Source organism: Berghia stephanieae, chromosome 11 (assembly GCF_034508935.2).
Source record: "Berghia stephanieae isolate SIO BIC M18660-M18661 chromosome 11, UCSD_Bste_1.3, whole genome shotgun sequence".
Classification (NCBI taxonomy): Eukaryota; Metazoa; Mollusca; class Gastropoda; order Nudibranchia; family Aeolidiidae; genus Berghia; species Berghia stephanieae.
In genome coordinates, this window is record NC_088370.1 from 17,823,787 (window position 1) to 17,842,920 (window position 19,134).

Below are 19,134 nucleotides of genomic sequence, written 5' to 3' on the forward strand. Positions count from 1 at the left end.
ATCAGTGTAGTTAGTTTGAGATCACTAAAAGTCTCATTCAGCACAAGCAAAGGACCCAACTAAAAAATAATATACTTAAATGTTTACACATTATATATATAAAGATATAACTCAAAAAAAATTAATAAACTGCATAACAGAGAAATAATTTACATACAAAAAATATAATCCCCCAAAACTCTAACTATATATTTGACTGTTTGCCTCACAGCCAGAGTCTCCGACCAGGATCAGGACAAAACCAAGTAACCTCATTCCAAGATAAAGACAGAAAATCCCATTGGGGACATTTAATTTGTCTTCAGTGTCTATTCCAAGGGGAGACTGGAATAACCCAGGCGTCAGCCGCAGTGCAGCGCCGTAAATTGAGCTAGGCCGAGGTGACTTACTCCAAGGCCACACAACGCAGCAGCTGAGCGGCGTGTGATCGAACTCGGTACCTTTCGGGGTACGAAGCAAAGACCCTACCGCTGAGCCACGCTGCTGCCCTTACTTGTGCGGCTATGTCGTCTAGTGGTCTGACACTCGCTTTTGGATCGGAAGGTCCTGGGTTCAAGCCTCGCGTTCGGCTCATAGTTGAGTCCTTGGAAAAGGCTCTTTACTCACATTCTCTCACCGTACTCCGGTGTAAAATGAGTACCTGGCTGTGAACAACAGTGTCTTTGTCCGAAAAATTGTAATATCGCCTAACAAGCGGCATGTCCCGTCCTACATGTTAAAATGTTGTTGTTGACCAGGGACCCCTTGTAAAGCGATTTGAGCACATTTTAGTGGATATTGCCCTATATAAAATCTATAATTTTTTTTTTACTTACAGAATTATTTTGTTTGTTTGACTGGAATGCACAAGAGGTCCTTCACGATGTCACAACTCCGCAAACATTCGCAGGTGACGAGTTTTATTTGACTGTTTTGACAAGCTTTTAGCAGATAAAGACCAAAAAGCGTTTCCCTCTCCGTGGGTTCATTTACCTAACTTAACCCTGTCTGTCCTTACCAACTATCTATAGGAAAATCCTCACATTCGTTACGATATTATATATACAACCAACATTTTTCTTATTCACATTTCTTTTGTACATCATAAAATTTATAGAAAATTAACAGTGTGTTGTAGAGAATGTTTTGCTGAAGAAATTATTTATCGGAAGAACTTAACCGCTGTTGTGTTTTTAAGTGATAAAAAAAAATCTATTTTTGTGTTAGTTGGGTGTGAAGTTTTGGGGAGAATCCTGAAAATGGCTGGAAGGAGAGAGTTAACGTGAAATAATGTTTGCCTTAGGAAACTTGCAAGGCCATTTAACTAGTTAGAGGGTCCGGATAGCTCAGTCGGTAGAGCACGTACATCATAAGCGAAGGGACCGTGATCGATCGCGGGGGCAGTCGAGATTATTTTCTCAAGAAAAATTGTAATATCGCCTAACAGGCGTCATGTCCCGTCCTACATGTTAAATGTTGCTGTTGACCAGGGACCCCTTGTAAAGCGCTTAGAGCACATTTAGTGGATATTGCTCTATATAAAGCTCAATTTAAAAATAATAATACTATTACACTGCACTGTCGCAAAGGAACGCTAAATGCATATAAAGAGATCGCAAATCTTAATTTGAAAGAAGATTTATTTTCTTATATTATTATTATTCGCTTGAATGACATTTTATTCTAGGTTATGTGTATAATCAGGTGTTAGGGTTTCAATGACATGGATGAACATCGGGGGGGGGGGGGAGTAATGGGTGTGATATGTAATATCATAACGTATAAATCTACATAATCACAGACGCAAACACACCATTCATACATACGCATATATATTAACAACTTAATGCAGAGATTTTTGTATTTGTGACTATGAGCGCATGTGTGTGTGTGTGTGTGTGTGTGTATGTGAGGGGGGGGGGGTGGGGGGGAGGGGGATCGAATAACATAATATGTAAACCTTCAGAGCACTGAGGAGCCGGAGTTTTCTCGGTATTTATTGCGTGACACGGAGAATAGCAATTGCTTGATACCCTTTGGATAGGACATTAGTCTATCTTAAAGTATTATTAGGTGTAAAACGAGAACCTGGCCGTTCACAGCTTTATCTCTGTCGGAAAAAAAGAAATTGTAATATCGCCTAACAGGCGTCATGGCTTGTTCTATATGTTACGTGTTTCTGTTGGTTAGGGACCCTTTGTAAAGCACTTTGAGCACGTTTAGTGGATATTGCGCCATGTAAAATGCTCAATTTTTTATGTTTTTGTTTGTTTTTTGGAGTTTGTTTTTTTTTTGTATTTTTGTTGTTTTGGTACTTTTTTTTTTTTTTTTTTTTTTGGGGGGGGGGGGGGGGTTCTGTTGTTTTGATCTCTTTTAAGTTACTCTTGATTTTGAGAAAAAACATTTTAAAAAATAATAAAAGCAAAACCCGACGCTTTTCATATAACAGGTGTCATATGTTTTGATCACATGACTATTCCCGCCAAATAACGGGATTGTGGTTAGTCTCGATGAGCAACAAGGGTAGGGAATGAGGGTGTCATTTAATATTAACAAAAACAAACTGATTCTTACCGCGCACGGCAGCAGCCTCTTATGGTTCTCACACTACTATGTTATGACGATCGACCCAATCAGCAAAGTCCGGTCCGCATTCGTGCACCGTCGCGAACCTGCCGGTAGCATCGTCACGACACACCGTTCAACTAGATGCTCTGCCGTTTCGGGTTCTTGCCCACATGGGTACATGTAGGACAGGTGGGAGGTTCCCACTGTTGAAGCGCACTTGCATGTTTTTGTTTGTTTTTTGGAGTTTGTTTTTTTTTTTTTGTATTTTTGTTGTTTTGGTACTTTTTTTTTTTTTTTTTTTTGGGGGGGGGGGGGGGGTTCTGTTGTTTTGATCTCTTTTAAGTTACTCTTGATTTTGAGAAAAAACATTTTAAAAAATAATAAAAGCAAAACCCGACGCTTTTCATATAACAGGTGTCATATGTTTTGATCACATGACTATTCCCGCCAAATAACGGGATTGTGGTTAGTCTCGATGAGCAACAAGGGTAGGGAATGAGGGTGTCATTTAATATTAACAAAAACAAACTGATTCTTACCGCGCACGGCAGCAGCCTCTTATGGTTCTCACACTACTATGTTATGACGATCGACCCAATCAGCAAAGTCCGGTCCGCATTCGAGCACCGTCGCGAACCTGCCGGTAGCATCGTCACAACACACCGTTCAACTAGATGCTCTGCCGTTTCGGGTTCTTGCCCACATGGGTACATGTAGGACAGGTGGGAAGTTCCCACTGTTGAAGCGCACTTGCTGTCAGGCAGCTCCTCGACCGATGCCGATTCGCAGCCACCCAGCGTCTCCTCTTACTGGTATCAAAGCCTGGCAACTTCTCACCAAGCTTAGAGGAGTGTGGGTCCCCGCCCCCACGAGGGATTGAATTCGTCCAAACCGACTTCCATCTCTATATGCATCTAATGGCGCATGCGAGGTTAGAGTCGGACGCCCTTTATATCTTCTTCTTCTTCTTGTTCTTGTGGAAACCTCTAATATTGTCGAGGATCACTCGACAGGTTGTAGGGTATTACATTTTAAACTTGTTAAAACACTGCAGATACTGCTAATCTTTTTAAAAATACATAAATTGTAAATATTATAATGTATGACCTCTTTTTACAGCAATGCCGTCCACTTTAAAAATTTTTTTTTTTTAATTTCAGAATTTTGGACAAGAAAATTCGAGATGTCCCAGGCTTGAGAGTTTTGAAAAGATGAGGTAGATTAAATAAACAAACTTGAGCTTTTAGACGTGCTCAAAGCGCTTTAAAAGTGGTCCCTGATCAACAGCAATGAACAGCAATCAACAGCCTGTTAGGCGATATTACCATTTTTTTCCCCCGACAGCGGCACTGCTTTTAACGACCAGGTACTCATTTTACACCTGAGTACGATGAGAGAATGCGAGTAACGAACCTTTTCCCAAAGACCCAAACTATGCGCCGAGCGAGACTAGGCTCGAACCCAGGACCTTCCGATCCGAAAGCGAGTGTCACATACCACTTAACCACATAGCCGCACCATAACCGATCAGTACAATTTGAGAGACGTGTTCGTTGGCCAACATTTATATAGATAGTATGCAGATGACGTCACGCAGGCCTTTGTTATTGATTTTGCCATCCGCGTTTGTGAGTTGTTCTCACTAAACTGTATTAACCAGACTATAAAAGTTCATGGTTACACAGAGTTTGTGTGTTGGTCCGTTATACTTCCGGATGGCAATGTTGTGAACTCCTTGGCCAAGCGCATTCTATCTATAAAAGCGTTTTTGTTTGTTTTTTTTTCACAGTATGACCAAGCAGTTGTCACATTTAGTATGGAAACCAAGAAGTCATTACGGAGATCCATTATGGTCGTGTTTGTCTATTTATGCCTGTGTCAACATCAAGAGCTGCCATTCAACAATGACCAGTGTATGGACTGAGAATATAACTATATGTGACCCCTCGTCTCAAAACGGTATTATGTCGGGATGGACCAGGTGCTAAAAAATCAAATTATAGTTAAACTGGTCAAAAATTTGAAACGTTGATATTTAGCACAGTAAAATATGATATTCCTTCTCCTCTATAAAGCATTTAAACTTAACTTAAGCATGATATTTGTGGCTACAAATTCCATTTTCAGCATCCTAATCATCCCGACTTAATACCGTTTTGAGACGAAGGGTCACATATATGCAGTGATATCAAGGCCTGTTGTAAAAGTTTGATTGGGGGACTAACACTCCTCTCTCTCTATTAGTCTTGTATGCTTAAATAGGGGGGGGGGGGGTTATGACCGACACGTACAAATACACAGGTCTGAGATCCGAACCAATCCACTTATGGGCCTGGTTTAACATTGTTGTAATGGACAATATTTTGTGTCATTTTTTGTTGTTGAGATTTCTATTACAACAATGAGCCCATAAAAGGAATAGGGTTATATCAGATCTTCTAAAAAGTGCACGTCGGATATGACACTTGGTTAGACCCTAAGACAGTCTTTGGTTGGGAATAATATAGGTGCATTTATAGTAAGGGTTTCGTTTATTGTGGGGGGCAGTGGTGTAGAATTAGAGGAAGGAGAAAAATGAAGAGGAAAAAAAAGAACAGATGACTCTGAAGAGAAGAACCAGAATAGGATTCAATAGTCTGATGTCATGTCCGCCCAACAACCAGCAGCTTGGTTCTCAACAAAAAAAAATCGGTACCTTAAATTCTTCACAGGTTTGAGGCGTTTTTGCCAAGATGAGGGTCATTTAAATCGATCGATATTTGAAGAACGAGTTTTATGGCCAAAATTTTAAATATGGGTTTTTCCAGAGTATGGCAGTATAGATAGTTCGAAGATGACGTCACTCAGGTCTTTGTTATTGTTTTTTTTGCCATCCGCGTTTATGAGTAATGCTCACTGAACTGTTTTAACCCGACAATAAACGTTCATGGATACACACAGTTTTGTGCGTTGGTCCGTTATACTTCCGGATGGCAATGTTATAAGCTTCTGAGCCAAGCTCATACTATCTATAATAGAAAGGAGAATGAGAATAAATTAACACGTAAATCATATATATTATGAATAATGACCCCCGATTCATTTCAATGAACAATAATAATATGTGTGAAATAAAAAAGGGGAGAGTATAGATATAATGCGCTTGGCCAAGGAGTTCACAACATTGCCATCCGGAAGTATAACGGACCAACACACAAACTCTGTGTAACCATGAACTTTTATAGTCTGGTTAATACAGTTTAGTGAGAACAACTCACAAACGCGGATGGCAAAAACAATAACAAAGGCCTGGTTGACGTCATCTGCATACTATCTATTAATTTGGTTAAGATAAGCGTAGAAATATTTAATACAGGCTATATCGTTGGGCTCGTGAATAGAAGGAACGAAATTGACGTCACTCAGCTCATTGTTATTGTTTTTAGTCAACCATTGTTATCAGTTATCACCAAATTCTATCAATCAATCAGACTCTAAACGTTAAAGATTACACATTGTTCTGTGTATAGATAGAATGCGCTTGGCTACGGAGTTCACAACATTGCCATCCTGAAGTACAACGGACCAACACACAAAACTTTGTGTAACCATGATCGTTTATGGTCAGGTTAATACAGTTAAGTGAGAATTACCAATTACTCATATACGCGGATGGCAAAAACCAATAACAAAGACCTGAATGACGTCAACTTCGAACTATCTTTAGAAGGAACGAAATTGACGTCACTCAGCTCATTGTTATTTGTCTTGAGTCAGCCATTCTTAGTTATCACCAAATTCTAACCATCAGACTCTAAAAGTTGAAGATTACACACTGTTTTGTGCATTGGTACGTCATATCTGGCTGGTGGATGTTGTGAGTATTATACATCAACACATCTCATCAATAAATATGTCATACTTTGGAAAACAAAATACTATAATATTGTTCAGGTTTTGGTCAGATAACTCATCATTTAAATACTGATTGATTAAAATGATCCTTATCTTGCCAAAAAGGGAAGGACTTCCGTAGTTTTACAGCACGCCGAAAGTACTTTGCCATAGACTAGAGTCTTGTCCAAAGGATAGCAATCAATTGCTATTGTCCATTTCACGCTACATAAACGGATAAACTCCGGCTCCATAGGCCGAATATCTCTGAAGGACTACTTTTTTGCCCCCAGAGTATAGCAGAATTAACCTTAATAAATGTAAATGCATTGAGATAAATAAATTATGGTAAAATTTCTACCTTGACAAAAATTCTTGATAGGTTCCAGTTTGCAAAGATGATAGATAGGCTTCAAGGTAAAACTAATGGCTTAAAAAAAAACGCTCGAGTCCTTGTCAAATATAAAATGACTTCTTTACAATGGAGGATGCATGACAGCTTGTAAAAACCACGGCACATTCAAACAGGCCTGGACGTGTGTCAAACAAAGTCAGTGATGTTGATCTTATTGTGAGATCTTGTCACAATGAATGTTGTGTGCTTAAATTATTGATGCTACGCGCTTAGTTAAAACAACTACAACAAAACAAAAACACATAGGGTCCATAAGACGGATATAATGTAGCAACACAAAAAATATGTGTAACCTTAAACGTTTATAGATAGTATGCGCTTGACTAAGAACCTCACAACATGCCACCCGGAAATATAACGGACCAACACACAAACCTCTCTGTAACCATGAACTTTTATAGTCTGGAAAATACAGTTAAAGGAGAATTGCTCATAAACGTGGATGGTATTAACCAGACTATGAACGTTTAAGGTTTCACAGAGTTTTGTGTGTTGGTCCGTTATAATTCCGGATTGCAATGTTGTGAGCTTCTTAGCCAAGCGCTACTATCTATAAGCGTGCTCCAATAACAATTTTGTTGTTTTTGAAAAAGTACCAAAAAAAAAAAAAGAAAAGAAAAATTGAGACAAGAACGTTGTTGTATGTATAGATAGAATGCGCTTGGTCAAGGAGTTCACAACATTGCCATCCGGAAGTATAACGGACTAACACACAAACTCTGTGTAACTATGAACTTTTATAGTCTGGTTAATACAGTTTAGTGAGAACAACTCACAAACGCGGATGGCAAAAACAATAATAAAGGCCTGAGTGACGTCATCTGCATACTATCTATAACTGAGGCGTCAAGAATGGAAAGAGGTGTTTGATGCGGAACAAAGTGACTAGATAATTGTACCGATCAACCACCCTCGTTAAACACTGGTGTAAATCACCAGGGCCTTCAATAGGATTCAATAGTCTGATTGATGTCACATCCGCCCAGCAACGAGCAGCTAGCTTGGTTCAAAACATAGAAAATCGGTACTTTATATTATTCATGCTGGCTAGAACTTTTTCACGTGTCATGTGATAAGAATGTATACAAGTCAAAACATGATCAGATTTATAATGTTTTTCTCTTCTGTAAATTGAGCTTTTTATTTTGCGCAATATCCACAAAACGTGCTTGAAACGCTTTACAAATGATCCCTGACAAACAGCAACACGTAACATGTAGAACGAAACATGACGCCTGTTCGGCGATATTACATTTTTTCCGGACATAGACAAAGCTGTAAACGGTCAAGTACTCATTTTACACCTGAGTACGGTAAAGAGCCTTTTTCCAAGGACCCACTTTGCGCCGAGCGAGGCTCGAACCCAGGACCTTCCGATGCGAAAGCGAGTGTCATACCACAAGACTACATAGCCGCACATTTCTGTCAAACGCTGAACAAACACATAAACAAGAAACAAACAAAAAAAAGCCATTTTGAATTTAAATGGCAAGAAATATTAACGAATAAGGCTGCACAGTCTCTATGAACGCTAGTCGTGAATGTGTGTTACTTCGAGTGTGTCAGTATGTTTCTAATATCAAGTAACTAATAATTTGTTTCCATAAATCTCTGAAGAAAAATAATATTATTATATTTCAGCGTCTTCTTCATCTTTTTCTTCTTCTTATTTTTTTTTCAATGTTTCGGCACATCTCAATTCTAAATAGCATAGGAATTTGTTATTAAGTAAACCATTATGTGAGGGACGGAAGGGAGTGTTTGTCTTGTATTATAGATTTCAATTAAAATGGTAGAGAGATCAATATTTGATACCGTTTGACGGAACTGGATTGCAAATACTCTTAATGTTCTTGTTTAATTTGATTTCTGACGCCCTAAGCCTTTCTATGAGTGACGTATTATGCAACACAATCTTGTTTTCAAGATTCGATGTATTTGCTTTCAACATCCAAATCTACTACACCTGATTAATTTTCCATACACCCATGCACACACACACACACACACACACACATATATATATATATATATATATATATATATATATATATATATATATGGGCCAAGGTCAAAAGGTGCCAATTTTTTCCCTCAAAATAAAAGTGACATAATAGTCCATTCATGTTTCTATATGTGTAGCAAAAACACTGTACTTCATGAATCAAAGGCTCTTTAGATAACTTTAAAGTCTAACGCAGCATAATATCGTCAACAATACCTATAGGTTGCTGGTGTCACCTGTGACCGGTGACACCAAAGTGAGACAAAAAGCGCAATAACCAAATGAGTTTTGTTAAGTATCAAACTTTATTTAGTAAGTTATAAACAAAAAGACACAACCAACAACAATCATAGTACGATATTGTTACCAACTATTGGAGAAAAGGTTGCTTTTTGGTGTAATCGGCCACAAGCAACATAGAATGTAAATATATTATTTCATAAAAATGATTCTACATTAACAACAACAACAACAATATTTCATATGCTTATTACCAGCAATGTTCAGAAACTTTTGGAATAAAAATGTTGGGAAATAATGTGACCAAAGCATATCGACGGTCCGATGATCAAACCTCTGAAGTAGCGTTTTCGTGAATCCGTTGATCAAAGCTCTGATGTCGACATCAGAGTTTCGCGCCCGGCGTTTTCACGGCGATCAATCCTCCGATGTCACTTCCGAGGTTTGAACAACGGGTTATGAGATAGAAGAGAGCTGCAACACGTTTCTTAATACTTTGTATTGCATTATTATTATTATTATTATTATTATTATTATTATTATTATTATTATTATTATTATTATTATTATTATTATTATTATGATGATGATGATGATGATGATGATGATCATCATCATCATACGGATGTAGGAGATGAAAATTAATATTAAAAAAAAATTAAATAAACTTTAGAGATTAAGATAAAATTGTTATTTCCTTTTAGTTTGTTCAGGTTTTTTTTCAATGTATATACAATACACACACACACACACAATATATATATTATATTATATATATATATATATATATATATATATATATTTAGATATATATATATATATATATAATGAAAAAGGAGCTGGAATTCCTTTAGACAACTCAACATCAAAGTGCTATTTGGATCATGTTGCAATCTCAGAAAGAGTTATTTTAGTAAAGTTTAAAGGAAACCCGTTTAATGTTAATATTCTTCAAATATACGCCCCGACATCAGACAGTGACGAAACACAATTGAGACATTCTATCAAGATATGGAACAAGCATTAAAACAATGTAAATCTGATGAAATTCGTTTAATAGTTGGTGATTTCAATGCAAAAGTTGGTAACGAGAGATTTGAAAAAATCGTTGGCCCCCACGGACTAGGTACCAAAAATGATAGAGGGGAAAGACTTGCCGACTGGTGTAGATGGGAAAACCTTACTTTTGTCTATACATGGTTTTAAAACGACGATAGAAAGAAGTGGACATGGATAAGCCCAGGTGGCCTTTATAGAAATCTGATAGACTTTATTCTGGTCCAACATCGATTCAGAAATATCGTACGCAACGCAACAACTATTCCAAGCGCCACGCTAAAAATAAAACTTAAACAAATAAAGAAAAAGAAAGTGGAACCAAAACTGCAATTATTCTATTGAGAATTAACCATCAAATAAAAAATGATTACAACGAATGCGTGAAAGAAAAAAGTGAAAACTTGATCTCAGATATAAACATAGATGAGTACTGGAATCAAGTATCGAACTGCATCACAGAATCTACAAGAGAAACTATTCCATCTGTGAAAAAACACGAACCAATAAGTGGATGGATGACAAAATCTTGAAACTGATGAATGAAAGAGGAAAGCTAGAACGCAACAGCAATGAATATAAAGAAGCTAATAAGATTATAAAACGTGAGTGTAAGAGAGCAAAGGAGGATTATATTGAACATGAATGTCACAGAATTGAAAGACTAAAACAATCTAACACCAAACAATTCTACCAGTCAATACAAGATCTAAGTGGAAAACGCCCAGCAGTGGCAAGAAAATGCGTAAAAGACGCAAACGGTAATATACAACAACGAAATTTTGGAACGTTGGGCAGTATACATAAAAAAATCTTTACGCGGATGACAAAAGAGGGACTAGCTTGGATAAAGAAATCTCTACTGTGAACACGGGTCCCCAGATTATGCGAGAAGAAGTAGAAGCTGCTTGTAAAGAGATGAATAGGGGGGAAAGCGGTAGGCCAAGATAGCTTCTCAATAGAATTGATTGACGCCCTTGACGATCTGGGAATAGACATGCTGACAAAAGCCTTTAATGTCTTATATGAAAAGGGTGAGTTGCCTAATGTCTTAAGACAATCGGTATTCATTACGATACCCAAAAAACAAGGTACTATTGACTGTGACCAACACAGAACAATCAGCATAATGAGCCAGGCCACAAAAATTACGTTAAGACTACTTATGAAAAGAATGAGGAGCAAGATCTCTCCAGAGATAGGTGACGAGCCGTTTGCTTTTGTTAAAAAAAAAGGTACGGCAAATGCAATATTTACGTTGAAAACATTAATGCAACGGTCAATCGAAAAACAAAAATCACTTTATCTATGCTTCATTGATTATTCCAAAGCTTTTGATTCAGTACAGCACGATACGCTGTTCAAAATCTTAGAAAAGATCGGTATAGACAGTAAAGTGAAAAACTTATATTGGAATCAAACAGCGTGTGTCAAACTGGATAATGAAACATCGGACTTCTTTAACATCGAGAAGGGAGTAAGACAAGGTTGCGTCTTATCACCGGACCTTATTAACATATATAGTGAAATAATATTCGAAGAAATTGAAGATATGAAAGGCGTCGTCGTTGGAGGTCAGAATATGAATAGCATAAGATACGCAGACGATGATAATCTGATGGCATACTCTCCAGAACAGGCAGAAAAATTTAGATATAGTGGTGTGAAAAAGTGAAGAGATGGGCCTGAAACTAAATATTAAGAAAACCGAATGCATGGTGGTCTCAAAGAATGACAACAACGCGACCTTCCACTTGTCAAGCAAAGGAGAGACCATCAAACAAGTAAAGGAATTTAAATATTTAGGCACTATCATCACCCATGACGCCCGTGACATAGAGGATATAAAACAAAGAATAGCATTAGCAAAAAACGTGTTCCATAAAATGCGACCAGTTGTGTCAAACAACAACCTAAAGTTGAAGACCAGAATGAAAGTAGTAGAAACATGTGTTATAAGTACCCTTTTATACGGTAGTGAAACGTGGACGCTTGGCAAAGAATGTACGAGGAGGTTAGAGGCATTTGAGATATGGGTGTATAGAAGAATGTTGAGGGTATCATGGACAGACAGGTGTACGAACGAGGAAGTGTTGGAGAAGGTGAGAAATGGAAGATTACTGATCGATAACATCAGAAAGAGGCAGTTCGGCTTTCTGGGACATGGTGGAGAAGAGACAGAATAGAAACTTTGGTATCATCTGGGATGATCGAAGGAAAGAGAGCTAGAGAAAGACAAAGAAAGACTTATCTAAATAACCTAAGAATGGCCAAATGTGACTTAAAAAGCAACACAGATTTCATGCGCACCGCAGAGGATCGTGATTCGTGGAGACAGCTGACCGGCAACGTGCTCAAGAGCACAAGCCACGATGGATGATGATGTATATATATAGAATGCGCTTGGCCAAGGAGTTCACAACATTGCCATCCGGAAGTATAACGGACCAACACACAAACTTTGTGTAACCATGAACTTTTATAGTCTGGTTAATACAGTTTAGTGAGAACAACTCACAAACGCGGATGGCAAAAACAATAACAAAGGCCTGAGTGACGTCATCTGCATACTATATATTTTTATATATATATATATACATATACATATATATATACATACATACACACACACAATATATATATATATATATATATATATATATATATATATATATTATATATACATGTGTGTGTGTGTGTGTTTGTGCGTATGTGTAGGTGTGTGTATTTGTGGGCGGAGGGGGGGGGGGGGGTATTTTTTTTTTGTTTGGTAAAAATTTCAATCTTTGTTTTCAGATATTCAACATGAACTATAAACACAATCCATATTTAATTGTATTTAGCACGAATAAATTTCTAATGCAGACTAAGTAAGTTACAACTCAAGTACAATGATCTTAATGGGGTGTCAATCTATGTTTCAAATTGTAAAATCCATGGGCATTTTTTGGCAAAGTTGGTTTTATCTGCTGGAGATGGTTTATTTCTCTGAGGAGATCTTCCTCTGACTGGTGTAAACCTGCATCGGTGATCATTAGAAGTTGTTCTTCCTTCACTCATTGATCGGGGAAGCAGATTCAAGTTATCCTGATGGTTCGGTTCAAATAGAATGGTTCCATCTGGTTCGCAACTAACTGCTCTTATGTCAGTAAAAGTTGGGAATGCTACCATCAATCCTGGCTTGTTTGTTGTTAAGGTGTTACTTTATCAAATGACAAGAAGCATTTGTATGTCAAGTAATGTATTGTAGCTTGTATGGAGTGCTGTGTTCTGTCATGTGAGAGGTTTAAAAAAATAATTGTATTGTAGTTAGATGGAGTGAAAATGTCAACTTTCGTGATCAGCAATTTTCTATGAAAAGCTTGACCAAATGGTGTCCGATAGTTATTCGTGTATTGTGATGAGGCAGGTTTGCCGAGGTCGATTATTCTGGTCAGCTTGTGCATGTATTTTGGAGTCTGGTCTATAAACAAGAACGAAGCATTCCATCCAATAAATTTATTGTTATAATATACCAAATATAAGATTATGCAATAAATCAGATAATTAGAAAATTAGATTTAATACATATTTGATTAACATTCAGAATTGTTTCACTTACGAGATTTATCATTCTCAATTTTTTTAAAAACTCAGAACGGAATAAAAAATATTTGCATAACAATTAGAACAAATCGTCCTTGATTATTTATTGATATTATCAATTTTAGATTCGTCTCGTACATACCAATAGTTTTCCCACTATACACAAAACTTTTAGATAACTATCGTTTTGGGTTTTTTTTTTCCTAATTCCGAGTGAATAAAAAGTGTTGTATACCTTTAATACCTTTAATTGTCCGTCTCATCCTAAAGATGCTATGTGGCGTAGCCGATCTCTTTGAACCAAAGTCAAAACTATAATCAAGGTCGGCTTTAGAATGTTTGAAACTGATGTCTTGGAGGTTCCATTTACTATCTGTTGTCTCTATAATTTCATTCGATCGATCTTATGCTGGATAGGGCCTCTCTGACGAAGCTTTCCGTTTTGTCATCTCCACCGCATCATTCTTTCTCTTTGAAGAGGAAATATTTTTACCCTTTGTTTTGGACTTGGATTTGGAATCGGAGCAATAGGCCAAGATAAACCCTTGGAGTGTAATGGCATTTTAAAAAATCCAACTTCATCAATAATCAAAATAGTGCAACTATGTGGTCTTGTGGTATAACACTCTCCCTCATTAGAAGGTGTCTTGGGATCGAGTCCCTCTGAGCGGCGCATAACTGAGTCCTTGGAAAAGACTCTTAAACCACATTATCTAGCCGTACCCAGGTGTAAAATGAGTATCAGGCCGTTAACAGCACTGTCTCTGTTGGGAAAATAATAATATCTCTTTACAGGCACCATGTTCTGACCTACTTGTTCGTTATTGCTGCTGGCCAGGGACCCTTTGCAAAGTGCCCTGACCGCGTTTACTGGATATTGCGCTATATAAATGCTCAATGTTATTTTTTTTTAGTTTTGTTGTTTTTTGTTTGTTTGTTTTTGTTTGTTTAGCTTTTTCTTTTTCTTAAAAAAAAATAAATCAAAAGATCCTTGTTGTTGTTGGACAGGATGGGTAGGGCTTTAAATGGTGGTATGATATCAGGATAGCATCAGTTGGACGCCATAGGGATGACGTGATTTAATTTAATGGGGTGATTGTCATGATCGAGCTTATTTTAAATTAATAGAGATAGGGAGAACAGGTGATCGGCGTATTATCTTTTTAAATACTCAATCATTATTTCGTACATTATATTTACTAGTAAAGCATAACCGGAAGATAATAGGCTTGAAGTTCAGTCGCGTCGTGACTTTAGAAATTGACAATTATTTAGCAGCTGTGATATTTATGGGTGCTCAAAATTATAGAGTCCAATGTCAATACAACCCTATAAACAGTAAATTGAAATATTGATTTTGTAGTTAAAAACACAATCATTCTTTCTAATCCACGAAAACAAACTATGCATCATTTACATGACGTGTTTTTGATTGCTTGAAAGAACTTCTCTGTCTCCCTTGAACTCTGAACTAACATCAGAGGTTTGATCATCTTGAGACTAAAGAATAAGAGGGCGCGCTTATATCTGAAGTTGACATCAGAGGTTAGATCAGCGGATTGGCAAAAACGCTACCTCAGAGGTTTGATCAACGGGCCATCGATATTGTATTTAGCGACATTGTGTCACTTGTGACATTAGACCGATGCCACCATTACTTAAGTCACAAGCAACACCAAATTGCAATTTCGACAATATATCATTAATTTCAGTCAAACCAGTGGAATAACCTCAGGTAAATATGGAATTTAATAATATTTCAGAAACCAAAGACTTCAAAAATAGAAATATACATGGAAAATAGAGCATCTGAATGTGACTTGTGACACAAGACCGGTGACACCATTACTTATACTTATGTACAAGCAACACCAAATCACACTTTCGTCCATACTATATCATTATTTTCAGTCAAAAAAGCATAATAACCGCAAATCAGATGACCATCCAAGCCAACAGTCAATTATGCTGAAATGAAATTCAATAATATGTTAAGAAACTAAATACTTTCAAATTGGAAATATACTTAGGAATTAGTAATACCATTGTTGCTATTACTTGGGTCAAAATCGGCAATAGAACGCAATTTTGCCTCAATAAATCAAGAATAGCAACTGAACAAATGTAATGCAGTCTGTTAAAATGGAATTCAATGACATTTCAAGCTTTGAAGAACATGAAAACAGAAATACATTACAAACTTCTAACTTAAATGTCAACTGTGACATTTTAACCAATGACACCAATGGTCACAAAAAGTACCAGAAGTCACACAAACTCTAGATAAATATCAGCCATGGTAATGAATTCATGTAACCAGACGATAACATCACCCTACTGCTCAAATCTGCTTGTTTGTAGTAATTTAGTGTGTTAATAGAAAAACAAATCAAATTTCTTGACAACCCTTCTATTTATCTGGATTCGTCAAAAGCTTGAGTTTTGTCTTTTTCTTGATTAAGCCTGAAACATAAAAAAATTAGAATTACAAGGAAATGATTAATTGTGTCAAAATCACGGTCTCAGATGAGATGTCATAATATCATATTTGTAAATAGAATAACAGATGAAAACATAATTTTTGGTGGCACTTTGTAATATCCAATATCAAGTGTTGCTTGTGACAATGTAAAATAGCGATGACACAAAAGTTCAACTTACCTTTTCTGCATGGAGCCACGCTGGAAAGGCAAATGAAAGTGCTGCACTTCAAAGACTGGTAAGAAGGGTGGATCAAAATTGCGAATCGCCATTTAACGAAACAAACTTCCACGTGTTCACGCATGCCGTGTTGCTTGTGACAAATGACACAAAAACCAATAAACCTCAATGTCAGCAAAATGGAATACATTTACTCCAAGATTTGAGTTCAGAAGGAAAATCTATGCTTTTTTCTCATAATAAAACATTTTATAACCATTAAATATGAGCTTTAAAATTTCGTGTCGAGTCTTAGTATTGTGCTGTGTTTGATGACACCAAAGGTCACAAGCAACACCAACTTTTTAAGAACTCGATATGAAACTTAATCAGATATGTAATATACTTCAATTGCGTTTAAAAGTAAATTTCGATTTTATACTATTAGTCAAATTTCAATCACGTGAGCTAAAACATCACATTTAATTTCTACATGATTTCTAAAAAGGTGATGCGTTGACCTCGTTTTAAGCACATGCCAAACTGCATTCAAATTTGACTTTCAAGTTGTTTATCTCATTTTCTGTTGAGCTATCTTATTTTATCTCTTCTTCATATTATCAATTGATTACAAGCATTAACCCAATGAAAACAGCCCATAATTAAGTAAAAATCAAATTTCTTAACACTGGTATCAGACGGGCACCTTTTGACCTTGGCTCATATATACATACACACACATACACAGACACATAAACACAGACATACACACATACACACACATACACATACATTATACACGCACACATACACACACATACACATACACATCACACACATACACACACACCCACAAACACACACACACACACGAATAAACATACGTACACATACACACACATACACATTCACACACATACACCCAAATATACATACACGCACACACACACACACACACACAGACACATACACACACACCTTCGTAGGTAACACCTTTCTTTTGTCGAAGGTTACAATCTGTAATAAGTCGAATATAGATAGTTCGAAGATGACGTCACTCAGGTCTTTGCTATTGTTTTTTGCCATCCGCGTTTGTGAGTAATGCTCACTGCACTGTATTAACCCGACTATAAACGTACATGGATACACACAGTGTTGTGTGTTAGTCCGTTATACTTCCGGATGGCAATGTTATGAGCTTCTTAGCCACGCGCATACTATCTATATATATATAGTATGCGCTTGGCGTAGAAGCCCACAACATTGCCATCCGGAAGTATAACGGACCAACACACAAAAGTCTGTATAGATAATATGCACTTGGCTAAGAATTTCACAACATTACAATCCGGAAGTATAACGGACAAACACACAAAACTATGTGTAACCATGAACATTTATAGTCTGGTTAATACAGTTGAGTGAGAATCACTCAAAAACGCGGATGGCAAAATACAATAACAATGGCTTGAGTGACGTCACCTTCGTTCTATCTATAACCATGAACGTTTATAGTCTAATTAATATAGTTTAGTGAGAATTACTCATAAAGGCGGATGGCAAAAAGAAATATTTTTAAATAACAAAGACCTGAGTGACGTCATCTTCATTCTATATATAGATTTGAGAGTCACAAAAGGCTATAACTTGCCTGGAGATAAAGAAGAGACAAAGCGTAAATTGTGCGGCTATGCGGTCTAGTGGTATGACACTCACTTTCGGATCGGAAGGTCCTGGGTTCGAGCCTCGCTCGGCGCATAGTTGAGTCCTTATAAAAATGCTCTTCACTCATAATATTCTCTCACCGTACTCAGGTGTAAAATGAGTACCTGGTCGTTGACAGCGTGGTCTCCGTCGGAAAAAAAAATTGTAATATCGCCTAACAGGCTTCATGTCTCGTTTTATATGTTATGTACTATATAAAAGCTCAAGTAGTATTGCTGGTAAAATGTAATATACAAAAATGAATGATGGACCAAAATCTCACCCTAAAAACAAACACAGAACGTTTCGGGCTCTAAACGCTCCTTCGGCCAATAACAAATATATATATATATATATATATATATATATATATATATATATATATATATATATATATATATATATATAAATAACCAGAAAAAAAACCCAAAAAAAAATCAAACAAACAAAAACAAAAGAACAAAAAGAACTTAGCAAATATTAGAGCAATATCCACTAAACGCCCCCCCCCCCCCCTCCCCCCTACCCAAAAAAAAAAAAAAGAGTGAAAAATGGAGATGCCTCGTATGAGAACAATGCAGACTATGGACGTGTCGAGTACAAACACTTTGTCATCACAACAATACACACATTAACTTGGAAAACAAAACAAATAAAATGAAATCGAACTTGTATCGTCTGCACTCAATGGTCGTTGCAGTATGAATGTAACGTTAGTGTGGCGTGGGTACAGCCCCTCTAGATTTTTACAAGGGGTCTCTGGCCAGCAGGAGCACTTAACATGTAGGACGAAAAATGAAGCCCATTGACATTGACATTTTACACCTGAGTACGATGAGAGAATGTGAGCAAGGAGTCTTTTCCAAGGACTTAACAATAAAAATAAAAGATTTAAAAATTGACAATAACAAGAACAAAAATGTGATGTATTACTTTTTTTGTTCTGTTTTATTATTGACTGATGAAGTGCTTTGAACTCGAAACATTCCGTGCTTGGTTTTATGTTCTTTGTATTTATTTTTCACGTTGTTAGATTTTTTTTCTTTTGTATATTACTTGTTACAATCCT

At 36.8% G+C, this 19,134-nt stretch overlaps 1 protein-coding gene across 12 annotated transcripts in view; it reads right to left on the minus strand.

The window, feature by feature from the left end:
• The window catches only part of LOC144957338 (aquaporin-5-like), a 243,831-nt gene that overhangs the window by 150,235 nt on the left and 74,462 nt on the right, over positions 1-19,134 (minus strand). For 3 of the 12 annotated variants that reach the window (XM_078888497.1, XM_078888504.1, XM_078888494.1), the window contains exon 1: positions 6,782-6,991. The exons of the other annotated variants lie outside the window; for them this stretch is intronic. The gene's annotated coding sequence lies outside the window, so the exon portion shown is untranslated. Of the gene's footprint in view, positions 1-6,781; positions 6,992-19,134 lie in introns of those variants that run through there. 12 annotated transcript variants of the gene reach the window in all.